Below are 15,113 nucleotides of genomic sequence, written 5' to 3' on the forward strand. Positions count from 1 at the left end.
CTCCGACAGGCACCGTCTCATGGGAGGCGTCCAAAATGCCACTCGTTCCCTTCTCTGCTCCCTTCTTTCACTCTCTGACATTTACATTACCTACTACAGCCTTAAAGCCATCTCCCAGGACACACAGAGACACGACAAGGCAGGGATGAAGGAAATGACACATAGAACAGAACACAGTGCAGACGAGGATGATGAAATGGTGGAGGAACGTGGAAGAAAGTGAGAAGGGGCAGAGAGAGAGGGACAGAAGGAATGCAAGAGGGAGAGAAACAAACAATGAAATAAAGCGAGCGAGAGAGAAAAGCAATTAAAAAGGGAAATTGGCAGCCAACATGAAACAGAGAGAGCAGAGCAGCAATGAACGAGCGGTGGAGGAGGAGGAGGAGAAGAAGAGGGAGGAAGAGAGACATGAGCAAGGGAGGTGAAAGGAGGGATAGCAAAACATCCCTCCTCCCCTCCATCTCCTTCCATCTCTCCTCTGTGACTCATACGTCTGACAGAGATAAAAGTGTCGGCAGCAAACAGCAAAATAAAAACAGAATAATTCATATAGTAGCATCACAGCTCCATTCAAGCCCCAATTTTATGGACAGGGAATACAAGACTCTAATAGCTATTCTTTCAGGACCTGAGTACTCCAGAACTTCATCAAGTGTTTACAGAGGCCTAGGAAACAAAAACAAACAAACAAGAAACAAACAAAAAGTTCATACAAATTTCTTTATGTTGCCATAGAAACATCAGTGATGTAATCACACTCACAGCTTCTAAGATTTAATAAGCAGTCACGCCCCCTGAAAACACACACTCAGTTTGTGGCAGTGTGACTAGTCCATGCGTATGCTTCAAATAATTGAAAGGCTTGGATGAGGTCAGTTTTTGAGTGGCAGTTTTTATTTATTTATATATACAGACCACGTGAAATACAAGGCTATTTTATGACAGACACTGTACCCTATGGAGGGTGTAGGAAGACTTCTCTCGCTAATCACTCACTCTTACAGATAAGGAGAGCTACTTTATTAAACTGTAAACCAAACCAGAGATATATTCCAGACAGATAGTTACGATGAATCATTATCCTTCAACAATCTGTTCCACTCTCAGAGCGCAGGGACAGGGGGATCAAATTATTTACCCTGTAAACAGGGAAAAGACTAAGACAAAAGTGTACACAGCTTCTGTCTGTAGTTCATTCCGTGGTAAAAGAATACACAAGTTAAATAAGATGATTACTGATGTTTATATATGATCGGTTTATTCTGTGTATATCTCACTCAGATTCAGACAGAAGAACATAGAAATGCATTACAGTCTGCTAACATTCTTCCATTAGATCCTATGATTAAAATGCTAATGTGGCTAACAGATATTAATGTTTTTTTAATATATTCTCTTCATTATGCTATACTGTGGGATCCTTTATGGCCCTGACACCAAGAGGCGGTCAGCGTTTGTGCTTCTGAGTAGTATAAGACTCTTTCCAGTGCAGGAAGAGGAGCTGTGTATGAGAAAAATGTTTACATTAGTGCTGCTCTCTGAAACCATATTTAATACATCACCGCCCACACTCACTGATCCCTATTATAAGACACTAACACTCTACCTCAGTATCAGTGCAGCACTGAGAATGATCCACCACCCTTGACCATTGAAGAGCAGGGTGAAATGAGGCTAAAAAATATGCAGTGCAACAACTGGAACACAATCTGTAACTATAGAACCCCAAAGGTCACCTGTATGGTCAGTGGAGCTGATAGAAAGACTTAGATATTTAAACTGTAAATGTCAATTTAAGTTGAATTTTAAATGTGCTGCAGGTTTGTTGTGGGTTCAAATTTCAAAATGAAGTGGCTCCCCAAAAAAAAGTTTCATTACTTTCATTAGTTTTATTAATTTAGTTCTTTAAACTCAAATGTCATTGTTTTTGTTGTACCATTCAGATAGAGTTCAATCATTACAGACCTACATTTGATTTACACACGTAAACAAGTCTGAGTCACTGCTGTTTATCATTTATATATATGCCAAAAACTGACAGAAATATCTTAAAGATAGCATGTGAGACAAGGCTGTACTCATAACAAGAGAAATCTTCAAACATCTTTTTAAACCCAGCTTTTTTGTTGATTTAATTAATAGTAGATTTTTGGCATTTGGTGTACACTTGATTGTTGCATAAGAAGTCTAGCCCAAGGATTCCTGCTGCTATTGCATGGAGGGACTGATGGTATACCAAATTTACAGCAATATTTTAATGGAACGGCTCAAACCTCACCATTTCCAAACACAAATGTGGCTTCAAAACCGGACATCAGCACTTTTAAAGATTACATTTCTCTTCAAGGATTGCTCTTAGAGGCTAGACAGTAGCTTCCAGCGGTCACAGAATGCATCAAAGTCATTGGACAGCAGCCAGAAAATATTACACCATAAAAGACCAAAGAGACGTTGAAGGAAATGAGTGATGAACCGACAGGCTGGGACTGAATACGATGTAAAGCCCTGACTTTAAAAGTTTTGTCGTTTGATTGGCGGGAACCATTGGAAAATGCTCCACATAAGTTTCTTTTAAAACTCACTCAAGAACTCTTGAGATATGAACACTGAGATGACAGATCTCTGTTACAGAATCAGAGTACATTTCAACATCAAGACTAAGATTGTTATGGTGATGAAAGGAAGGGAAGGAGTGTAATGAATAACGTTTGAATGCTGTTTGTATGGACTTTATGAGAATATAACACATGTATTGTGTGACGTTTTTTCCTGCACAATTTGCTTATTTCAGTGCTCACAACTCTCTGGTTAATCTTGTCATGATTGACCATGTTTAAACAGTGTGTTAGAGACTGATTCAGACCATTGCTTTCACACCTGCAGCTAAATCTGTTCTAAAATATTTACATATTTTTATATATTTTTCATGATATATAAATATCTCAGCCTCTGATGTCCAAAGAAAGTCATTTTGTTAGTGGAGTGACTGAACTGGTTTATTATAGAACAACTTAAAAACCCAAAGTCCCTTCATCAAGATCGAGTACGGTCCAATAATCTGATCCTAGAATGAGTGGACACAAATTTCACCTATCATTTTAATACGTATGAGTTTTGATCTCTGTGTTTCATCTCAGTGTTTCTGTACAAGCAAATGCACATCTGGTACCTCATCTGAGTCCATGTACATTTTAACATCACAGTTTAACAACGTGACTAATACCATTTATATTCACCTGCTTATAGTGCCATCCTAGCCCTAACCGTAATTCATTTAAATCTGTTTACATTTATCAGTGAAAACATTAGAAAGCTTTACTTTGTGATTTTGTCAGTTAAATAAAGCTTCAAAAGAATGAAAAAAACAAAGATTCTTGTTTTTATTGCATTTTACGCACCTACGTCACAATTCTGGAAATGGGGTTTGTACATTATTAAAAATGTAATTATTCGCCCCAACACCATGTTTAATAACAATAATAAGGCAGCAATATTAATCAGTTCTACTCATGGCTGTCTGGTGAAAAAGTGGAGGTGCACTGATATAAACAAACATTACTCCTACTGCAAAATCCCCCCCCAAAAAAACAACTAAACATATAACCACTGTGCTTTTACTTAAAACAACTGATAATGCCCAAAAATATGAAACACAGCTAGTGCAGAAAAGCCATCTAACACACTGCAGTACTAAACTGTTTAAATGTATCATTTTAGGAACCTACTCTCATGACACTTCACGTTAAATCAATTTCAGAATTTTTTTTAATTTGACATTTTCCAGTCACTGCAATGTTGACACTAAACGTCGGTCACTGCTCAACCTCAAACTCAACTTACAGGAAAAAGCTATTGGTTCATGACCTTCAGGATTATAGCCTACATTTTCCCTGACTCATTATTGAAACATCTTCAAGAATTTGGGAGCGAACAATGTAAATATGTAAATGAAGCAAAGCCAGGCAGAACTTGAGTTCATGCGCTGAATGTGATCCATCCACTTCGACTCAGAATAGTGTGTTCAGCATACAGTGCCATCAAATCTGCCCTCGTTTTTACTAATGTTTTAAAGATCTCTTCACAACGAAGTCCTTATCGCCAGGACATTGCAAGTATGATGGCACAGTCATGGTCCTTCTTTTCCCCATTACTCAACACAGTGTAAGCCAGTGTGGGTTTCTGTTATTCGTTTATGCTGTCCTCCAGGTATGTTGATTTATTTCATGACAGCGCATTATTGGCAGATGTCCTCCTAGCTGGGTGCCATCTTGTGATAGAAGGGACCCAAGAAAATTCCTTAAAAATCTTCGCCAAAATGTTTGGGTAGTATTTTTTTGCTGCCCTGTGTATTGCTGCCATGAATATCTTATAAATGATATATATTTTAGACTAAAACGTTAGTTACTGCAAACTTTCTTGCAAAATTGTGTCACCTCTGCTCTTTTCACAATTTTGCAATGTTTTGTGAATCTGTCTGAAGTAAATAATCAAAGCAGCTTGTTGCTGTTTACACCCCACTGGAAGGAAGCCCACAAGCAGAAACACAATAGGGTCCATCCTGAAGTGTGTGTTTGTGGGTGTGGATGTGAGGAAGGTAACTGAATTTCTGATCGAGCTCCTGATAAAGAGGGAACAGGACACTACAGAGAAGGTAAGTCCAGTTACACTTACATAAATGGTTTTCTATTATGGAGCATTAATATAATTACAATATGACTGAAAGTGATACTGTGAAAATAGAGCACTGTCTTTGTGTGTGTGTGTGTGTGTGTGTGTGAACATTTGTATGCAAGTCTACTAGGTGTGCGATTTTATCTTTGCTTTTGTGTGACTTGTGCTGCAAAGCATGGATTCCCAGTGGCTCTGACACAATGGTGGGGACACAGCGTCTCAGACTGAATGACAGGGTCCATGCTGCTCGCCTCTATATTTGTACCATTGCATTAAATGTAATTCACAGCACTTTTCTTTTCTGATTGACTCCTCAGCCCCCTTCGTTTCAATACCCACGGTTCCTCCCACCTGCACAGGGTCAGGAGTCTGCAAGGTCTGTCTCAAGTGGGTGGCTGCAATTTATGTCAGTGGATGGAACACAGTGCGGAAATCAATTTCTCAGTGGCCTCAGTGCTGAATTAACAATGATTTCAATTTACATGCACATGAAGTACAACTAGGGCTATGTAATTTGATTCTGAAGGCGGACACGTTTCCTGTTGATATATTCACTGGGGATGGGTATGACTATTTGATTAATTGATTAAGAGAAAGTTTTGAAAAATCTATTTGAATATTATGCAAATTACACATTAAATTACCATATGTCTGAAAAAAATAAGACATTCCTAAACTTCTTACTATACATCACCAGAGGGTACTGTACAACATACACATTGATTGGGGAAGAGGGTGCAGGGGGGTGTTCTTAGCCTGTTAAGTAAAGAAGAAGAGTAATCCAGTTAACTCAGTTAGCAGCTCCACACAGCTCCTCTGCATTATGCAGTATTAAAGCCCTCATTAATCTAGATTACTGACTAACTTAGCTAGAACAAGTGGGAAGATCACTTGATCATGTATCTCATGTTAAAGCATGGACTTGGAGTGTATTTTTTCAGTTATACCACAGTTCTCTTATCGTTGTTCAAGAGAAATACAATTTGTTTGTTTCTCAACATTCCACAAGGTAAAATAGAAGACTAGTCTGCATTTGCACCTGTTTTGAACCAAGGCTGTATCACTGCTGTTTGTTTTAACCAGTGAGGTGCCATAGCCATAGATAAACGCACAGAGTCAGGATGTAGTCGTTGTAGTGGGTTCAGATCATCATATAAGATACATTTAAATGATGATGAGTTTATCTGTTTTCGGTTCAAAGTGAGTATTTTGGAATATGGCTCCAGACTCATCCTGAACTTGTGAATGAGATCAACAGAGAAAAGGTATTTACTGGCTACTGGCTAATGAAAACTCACAGATAGAGAATTTTCTTGTTAAATGTGGAGTAAAGGTCCACTGTGCCGTAAGCCTTTAGTCTTTGTGCTCTTTCTTGAGTTTATTTAGCTTAACACGCTGAAGGATGCCATCATGGTTCATGCTGAAGTATCTACTATTTATTGGTTCCATCTGAGAATAAACCTTTCAGGTCCCAGAGTTTATATATGGTGATGAAAATTCACCAATCAGTTTAAAATTAGGTGAATATTGGTGAAAAAGGGCACCCTGCCGCTGTCTTATAAGTGCTTGCATTGTTACTAAGCTGTGTTTAGATGAGGTGGAGTAATAAAAGTCAGAGTGCCGTATCGTGTAGCACTCTGAGTATTATCACGAGTATTGTGAAATATTGGTAGCCCTGAAAAGTCTCTCAGCCAATCACATTGCGGGGTCAGAACTGGTATAATAATTGATTAATGTTGTTAAAACACCATTATCAATTGTTTGTGTTTGATTGAATTGCCCAAAATGTAGTGTTAAATAAAATATTATACCTTCTCAAGATAGTAACCTGCACACACACTTCTTGATATTCTACAGTGATGTGATGCCAAAAAATATCTATTCTAGCACTGGAGGGGTTGCGAGAAACCAGGAGGTGGATGCATATTGGTAGATAACACATGAAAATGTTAAAGGTACACACTGTGCAAACACGGAATGGGAATAGTGCTTTTAAACATACAGGCCAAAAAGAAGCACCTGTGAGCTTAGGTCTCATAACGATACAAACGATACAAGTGTGGGAGTGCGGCTAGGGGTGGGGTCAAGGAAACCAAGATAAAAACACACACAATACAAAGTAAACAATCCAGAGAAAAAGGCAGGAACCAAGCATGACTCCCACACTAACTAAGTACACTAAATCAAAATGAATATATCTACTAAAGCTCAGTTCAGACTTCCTGATGATTTGTGACTCCACTACGACTCGATTTCTAGTGAATCCTGACTCACCTCAATCTTCTGTGAAGTGACTCATTAACCTTTCTGGAATGTGGTATATTACTGCATACAAAATTCAGTGTATACTAAACACCCTTAACACAGGTTCTTCAACTGTTTTGAAAGGTTTAAATACAGACCCATGAACTCTTCAAAGAACCAATTTTATGCTGTAAGTTTCTACAGTTGAAAGAATTAATATCAGCATCTTAAAAGATTGTCGTTTGTAAGGAAACTCTGAGGTGAAGTTGTTAGAGGTTGCAACAAGAGAAAACTTAGGGCAAAAACAAGATGCAGAGTGACCTTGATAAATGAAGTAGATTTCTCTCTCTCTCTCTCTCTCTCTCTCTCTCTCTCTCTCGCTCTCTCTCAGCAGGAGAATGGAGGGAGAAGTGTGGCTTGCTGGAGGATGCTAATGAATAATGCATGTAATCAGGACGCTGTGGCTGTGTGGCGTTTAACTGTGTTAAATGGTGACATGCTGGTTTGGGCAAGGTTCTGCAGAAAGGAAAGGTTAAGATGCAGCTGTGAGGTTCTTTAAGGAGAGGAAACAGCTGGCTGCAGTGAGGTTATTGCTATAGAGATTTCATCAGGAACGCTATGTGGTCTTTTAAGAGCCTTTAGAACTATACCGAACTCATTAGCCTTTAGCTGCCAGTATGAAGGGAGTGTTTCAAAACAGTCAATTTAAAGTGTGGGCACGTGGGTTAGGCCTGAGCGAAGCTCCCATTCAGACTTCAGGTGATGTGTGTGTGCGCGCTAAGTGGTAATTGGAATTCTTGTAACAGGCATGATGGCCATCGCTGAAGGTCGTAGCCGAAGGTCAGATAGAAAGAGTGATGGAGAAACCAAGGGAATGCGAGAGGCAGAAATGTATCTGCCGATCCTGAAATGGAGGTTGAAGATGTTAAGGTTAATCCAGAAGAAGTCATAACTCAGATTTAGAACAGTGCAGTGTCTTGTTTGGCATCTTTAATGTTTTGCTGATTTGTGGATGAATATGAATGCATTTAACTAAGAACACAGAATGTAAAAATAATTTTAATGTAACTACTTATTTATAACTATATAATAAATCGCTATTAATAATAATTCGCTAATAAAACAATATTGTGTAATTACATTTAAAACAAACCAAATGTAATATCAAATCAAAGTTATAAATTAAGGTGTTTAACATCCATTTTATTTCATAAAACAGGTAAATGCCACATGAAATGAATTGTTAGACCAGATCGTGATAGGGTACTCGGTGAGTGTGCAGATAAACATGTGGGTGTAAAATGGGTCCAGGTGTTGTTATTTGAAGCGGGAGTGATGACACATTCACTGTGTTTATCTGGCAGACATTTGATATCTGTGTGATCCTGCATAAGATGTCTAGAGCTACTAGAGTTTATTGTTCTACTTGTTATTTAAATGTAGTTACCCAGTAAAAAGATTTTCTACATTGTTTATAACGTACAGAATTACTTACATTACTGCCATGTTTAATTCTGCTCTTGGACTCCGTTTACTCCACTGCCAAACAATTAAATATATTGATGACAGACCTGCTCTTCAAATGAAAGCATGTTTGATTGATATTTTTGAGTTGCTGTTTGGCTAAATTCCATACATATCATACATATTGATGATCCAAGGTTAAAGTATTAAAATTTGCTAGTTCATGCATGCCAAAACAAACATAATATTGGAGTACATGAACATTTGAGTGTTTCAACTTCATACAGAGACCTCTGCTATGTTTTATTTGAAGCTTGTAGTTAACTCACTTCTATGGATCCTGCAGTTTGAGAGTAACTCTTTCAGTAAAGTACCCTGGCTGTATTGGTTTGGCCCTTTCCAGCTTTTTCTCATGCTTCTGTTATAGTTTCATATTTGCTCATCCGTTGTTCCACCCCAGTGTTTTCAAACAATATTTTCCGTAGTGTCCTTTGTTCATCTTTAGTTATGCTTAATTACTTTTGCTCAGTTTTTCAGTTTTCCTCTGATCATTGACTTCTCCAGTAAAGCCAGCTTGCACATGCCTCCTACCTTCTAGCCTTGGTACAGTGGTTTAAAGTAGTGCTAGCATGGTTTTAATGTATAAGAATTAAATAAAAACTAATAGCAATTTCCATGTTTGCAGACATCATTGGCTGTAATCCAAATAGTAAACAATACTATGGCTGAAAAAATTGTTGGTGTCCTAAAATTAAGATCTAAAAGGCCACATGGTTTAATTCCTGTAAAGTTTGATGTATTCATACATTTTAAAAATCCCAGCATATACTGGCCCATATTATACACACAGCAAATTCACCAGTGTTAAATCAACACTATTAGTGTTAACTTAACACTGAGAGTGTTAAATTATTACACTAACTGTATTAATTTAACACTAATAGTGTTGATTTAACACTGGTGAATTTGCTGTGCATGACCATAAACGATCATAAAACAGTGATGATTTTTGTCACTATTTTTCATGATGTCCGCTCACTAATCCTCTCCACTCCTCTGCTTCTCCTCCTCTGGCTGTATGGAGAAGAAATGTGATGGCACAGGGCTTTTCTCCCTGAACTCATCTCATTTTAGATGCTCGATTACGATAATGATGCTAAAGTTTTTAATCCCTGCAAGCTGCGCCCTCAGCTCTCTCCCCAAACGCCTCTCTGCTACTGATCACTCCGGCCGGGATTTGCTGCTTATACAGAGCTGCAAAGAAGTTGGAGCTCATTTGGGTTTAGCATATGTGTCTCTCTTTCTCTCAAGCTTGCACATTTTCTCTCTCTCTTTCTCACTCACTCTTTATCTCCATCTCTGTAGCGCTGCATATGTTCTTGTTTGTTTTTCTGATGGCATATTTATGTTTGTATTACTCTTCCCTGTAATCTGCTATTGAACCCCATGGCCAAAAATAAGATACGTTTTGATTTTCTTCCCTCTCATTCACTTGCTCTACATATGCACAAAAGTGTACATACACACACACACACACAAACACACACACACACACACCCACCCACACACACACACACACACACAAAAAGACCACCCTTCATTTCAATAGTTTCATTCCAAGTTGACGTCAAGTGCAAGTTAATCCATCTTCAAAAGATATTTCAGAAGAGATTAGATCTAATGTAATTCACTTGCATAAGAAAGAGTAAAAGTAAGAGAGTTCCCAATAGTCTAAGTCTCAGAAATGATTATAGACGCAGTGAAAATGGGACTCCTAACCACCAAGTCCAGGAAGACCTTCAGAAAATTACAGAAGATGTGGAAAGGCAGGAGCTGGACACACTGTCGTATAGAGAATTCTTTATTTAGTTTTGGTTGTGGTGTGGTTTTTGGGTTGTTTTTTTGGTCTTTAAATTCATTACAGTTATGGAAATGAAACGAGTGATCAGTGGTCTCTGACGTTAGCAGAGTACTGCATGTGTCTGAGTGGCAATATGTGGCTTGCGATAAATAGTCATTAATAACAGTCAGTGTTCTGTGATTGATGAGAGCTGTGTGTTTGTGTGTGAGAGTGTGAAAGTGACTTTGCCATTAGCTGTCTCTGACTGACTTTCTGCCATTTTGTCATGGATATGTGCCCTTGTGTGTGTGTGTGTGTGTGTGTGTGTGTGTGTGTGTGTGTCTTTTAGGACTTTTTGATTATTCTCCTGTTTGCAGCAGGTCTCCTGTCGCAGTCTGTAATTGCCTAAAGTTCCGGAGTGCAACTCAAACCTAAACAGCTTACTGATCACACCACACATTTACAACTCACCCAGGGCATTCTGAGTATTCATTATGGATATGTGTGTGTATGTGTGTGTGTGTGTGTGTGTGTGTGCGCTGTAATGAGTGAAGCTGTGCCACAGCGATGAGTCCCTAATGATGTGTGGAGTTAATCAGTCTGAATTTATGAGTTTAGTACACTCTAGAGGAGACACACACACACACACATAATATTATCAGCTGGGAAAATCATATGACAAGATGACACTTGTCTCAATTGATACAACAAACCTAACATAATCTGTATCAAATATAGCGCATGTAGAATATTTAGAAAGTTGTACAAAGCTGTTTGTCAGTGCACGTTATAGTTGGTGTCAGAAACACCAACTATAACAAAACACACAACAACATTAATACCACACATTCATTCATTCATTCATTATCTGTAAGCTCTTATCCAATTCAGGGTCGTGGTGGGTCCAGAGCCTACCTGGAATCATTGGGCGCAAGGCGGGCATACACCCTGAAGGGGGCGCCAATCCTTCACAGGGCAACACAGACACTCACAAATACGGACACTTTTGAGTCGCCAATCCACCTACCAACGTGTGTTTTTGGACTGTGGGAGGAAACCGGAGCACCCGGAGGAAACCTGGGCCACCGTGCCGCCCTAATACCATGCAGAGTTTAATAAATTATTGATACTGTGTGAAAAATTTGTATCTTCATTTTTGTAATTTCTGGGTTTTTTTTCTGCTTCTTTTATTTATTTATTTTTTAAACCACACATTCTACTGTCCTCAGAAGATTTGTTCCAGGACTTCTGTAAACCCTGTGGTCTTCTGCCCATGCCCCTTACACAAGTCCCTTACATTCATCCTTTCATTCATCGTCTATAACCACTTATACAGTTCAGGGTTGCGACAGGTCCAAAGCCTACTTGGAATCACTTGCAAAACAAGAACACACACCCTGGAGGGGGCGCCAGTCCTTCACAGGGAGACAAACTGTCACGGACACATTTTAGTCGCTAATCCACCTACCAATGTGTGTTTTTGGACTGTGGGAGGAAACCGGAACACCCAGAGGAAACCCACGCGGACACAAGGAGAACACACCAAACTCCTCACAGACAGTCACGCGGAGCGGGACCTGAACCCACAACCTCCAGGTCCCTGGAGCTGTGTGACTGCGACACTACCTGCTGTGCCACCGTGCCACCCCAAATCTCTTAGATAAAATGCCATAATATTTACATGTAATATACAGATTAATCATAATATCTAATACAATGCTGAAAAAACTTGTTATATTTCATTTGTCAGGGAACAATACGAAAAAAGGTCTGTAAATGAGCAGCTGAGGTAGGTAGGAAACCAGCAAGCTGACTGGCTAACTGTGCAGATATGATGTGATGCACATCATTTTAAAAAAAACATTATATTACTTTCCATTTGAAGATAAGAGCATTATTTACTTATCCATTATAGATACCATTATTGAGACCATTTTACATCTTTTGTAATTATGATTCAAAACCTACTTTAGCTAATCAGTGCTTCATTCAGTTAAACATGGGGCTGCTGATGGATATTATTTTCTGAAACCTCAGCAATTCCAGACTTGAATACCTACAACCTCACAACTTTCCAGGATGTTTCTGTATTAGAATCTTCAGGGTGCAGTAAAAGTTTCAGAGTTTTGGAGGTTAACAGATTAAACTGGTATATTTTGAACTAGCTCACAAGATAGCAGGTATATCTTTGCTTATTGTGTTAATTCCACAATTCTATTGCTGTAAACACAAGACCACATTACCATAGCATTTTAAAGACAGGTTGACTGTGACATTGTGTATGAATAAGAATAACTCGCCATATTTGATGACAAGCACAAGCACTCCTGCATCTGAGGGCAAACTTCCTCTTAGTACACTTCATTTCAAACTGCCAAAGAAAGAAAAGGGACTTAGACCAGAAAGAGGAGGCTGACGTGAAAGAAAAGATGCAGAGGCAGGAGAGGTTGAGATGCAGGGTGACAGGAGGAGGAGGAGGAGGAGAAGTAGGAGAAGTAGGAGGAGTAGAGGGAAAGGACAGCAGTGTCAAGGCAGCAACAAGTAGGCAAAAGCGTGTGTGTGATACACAGTCAGACTTGTTGTTTGGAAATATCAAAATAATATAAAACACAGCTTGAAGTTACATTAGATACAAAATATGTAGCCCCTACCACTGTTATTAGACCATACATGTGTGCGGGTTTGATAAAGTATATTATATGTCAGCTGGCATCCTAATTAAACCACATATAAATACATCTATTACATATGAATAGACATGTATTATATGTTATGCATTCATTCATGTATTCATTGTCTGTAAACAATTTAATCTAGGGTCGTGGTGAGTTCAGAGCCCACCTAATCTTTGCATGCAAGGCAGAAGCCTTTACGTAATAGTAAGCCTATGTTGTGTAGTGCATAGTCTACCCATAATCTCCATTGTCTATCCATATTGTGATTATATATACACTTTATTGCCAAAAGTATTCACTCACCCATTCAAATCATTAAAGTAAGGTGTACTCAATTCCTTTCACTTCTCACTCACGTCCATGGCCACAGGTGTATAAATCAAAGCACCTAGGCATGCACACTGTTTCTACAAACATTGGTGAAAGAATGGGTTGCTCTCAAGGAGCTCAGTGAATTCCAGCATGATATAGGATGCCACCTGTACAAGAAGTCCAGTCATGAAATTTTCTCACTACAAAATATTTCACAGTCAGCTGTCAGTGATATAACAAAAAAAGAAGCGACTAGGAACGACAGCAACTCAGCCACAGAGTGGTAGGCCACATAAAATGACAGCGCAGTGCCAGCGTATGTTTAGGCATATAGTGCGCAGATGTCACCAACTTTCTGCAGAGTCAATTGCTTCAGAATTTCAAACTTCTTGTGGCCTTCAGATTAGCTCAAGAACACTGCAGAGAGCTTCATGGAATGGGTTTCCATGGTCAAGCAGCTGCATCCAAGTCTTACATCACCAAGTGCAATGCAAAGTGCCAGATATAGTGGTGTAAAGCATGCTGCCACTGGACTCTAGAGCAGTTGGAGTCATGTTATCTGGAGTGACAAATCATGCTTTTTTGTCTGGCAATCCAAAGGATGAGTCTGGATTTGATGGTTGCCAGGAGAACGGTACTTGTCTGACTGCATTTTGAGAACTGTAAAGTTTGGTGAAAAGGGATTATGGTGTGGGACTGTTTTTCAGCAGTTGTGCTTAGTTCCCTTAGTTCCAGTGAAAGGAACACTTAATGCTTCAGCCTATCAAGAGATTTTGTACCATGTCATGCTCCCAACTTCGTGGGAACAGTGTGGAAACGGCCCCTTTCTGTTCCAACATGACTGTGCACCAGCGCACAAAGCAAGGTCCATAAAAACATGGAAGAGTGGGTTTGATGTGGAAGAAGTTGACTGGCCTATAAAGAGCCCTGCCCTCCACCTGATAGAAAACCTTTGGGATGATTATAATACCCTATGGAATAAGAATGGTATGTCCATTCAGTATGTGCCAAGGCAGCTGAGTGTATACTTTTGGCAATATAGGGTATGTATACATATTTTTTTATGTAAATAGATAGATATATAATAAATAAAACCGATAATCTGAACTTGTATAGTGGATGTATTACATGGTCTTTGAACAGCGAGAAAAAAACTAAACTAGTTTTTCTGTGTGACGTAAGAGTGATTTACATAACCGCGATATAGGAACACATCCGGCTCTGGAGATTGAAGAAGAGATAATGTCTTCAGTCATTTCCCCAATCTTTTTGTAGTTATTATATATTTCATTCTTTTCCCCACTCTGGTGATCGGGCTGTGTCCCTGGCGTAACTGCCCCTGGAGAGGAGCGTTTGAATCCTAGGGTGTGGGTAAAGCAGACTGGCTCCATCATTAAGGAGAGAAACTTCTGTGTCTTTTTACTGAAAACATCAAACAGCTGCCACTGAGCCTCTCAACACACAGCAGCAGGGAATAACCCCGCAAAGAGAGCATCTCCCTCTTCCTCTCTCTAAATCTCATTCACTCCACATTTCTACCTCCCTCCCCCCAACCCCTTATTGTCACTCTTTTCCCTCTCCATGTCTCTCTCCACTGCTGCCTCGTTCTCCCCTACTTTCCACATCTCTCTCTCTCTCTCTCTCTCTCTAAACCTCATTCACTCTCTACAGCTGTCTCACGCCCTATTTTGTCACTCTTCTCCCTATCCTTGTCTGTCTTCTTTGTCCACTGCTGCCTCCCTCTTTATCCCCATCTCACTCACTCTCTCTACATCTCATTCCCTTCTTCATCTTCTCCCCACCCCCTCCCAACCCCCCTTATTTTCCCCAATCTCTGTCCTCTTCTCTTTCAGTCCTCTTTTTTCTCACTCTCTTTCTCTCTCTCTGTGTGTACCTCAGCCCTTCTG

This window comes from Hoplias malabaricus, chromosome 7, assembly GCF_029633855.1.
Source record: "Hoplias malabaricus isolate fHopMal1 chromosome 7, fHopMal1.hap1, whole genome shotgun sequence".
Classification (NCBI taxonomy): Eukaryota; Metazoa; Chordata; class Actinopteri; order Characiformes; family Erythrinidae; genus Hoplias; species Hoplias malabaricus.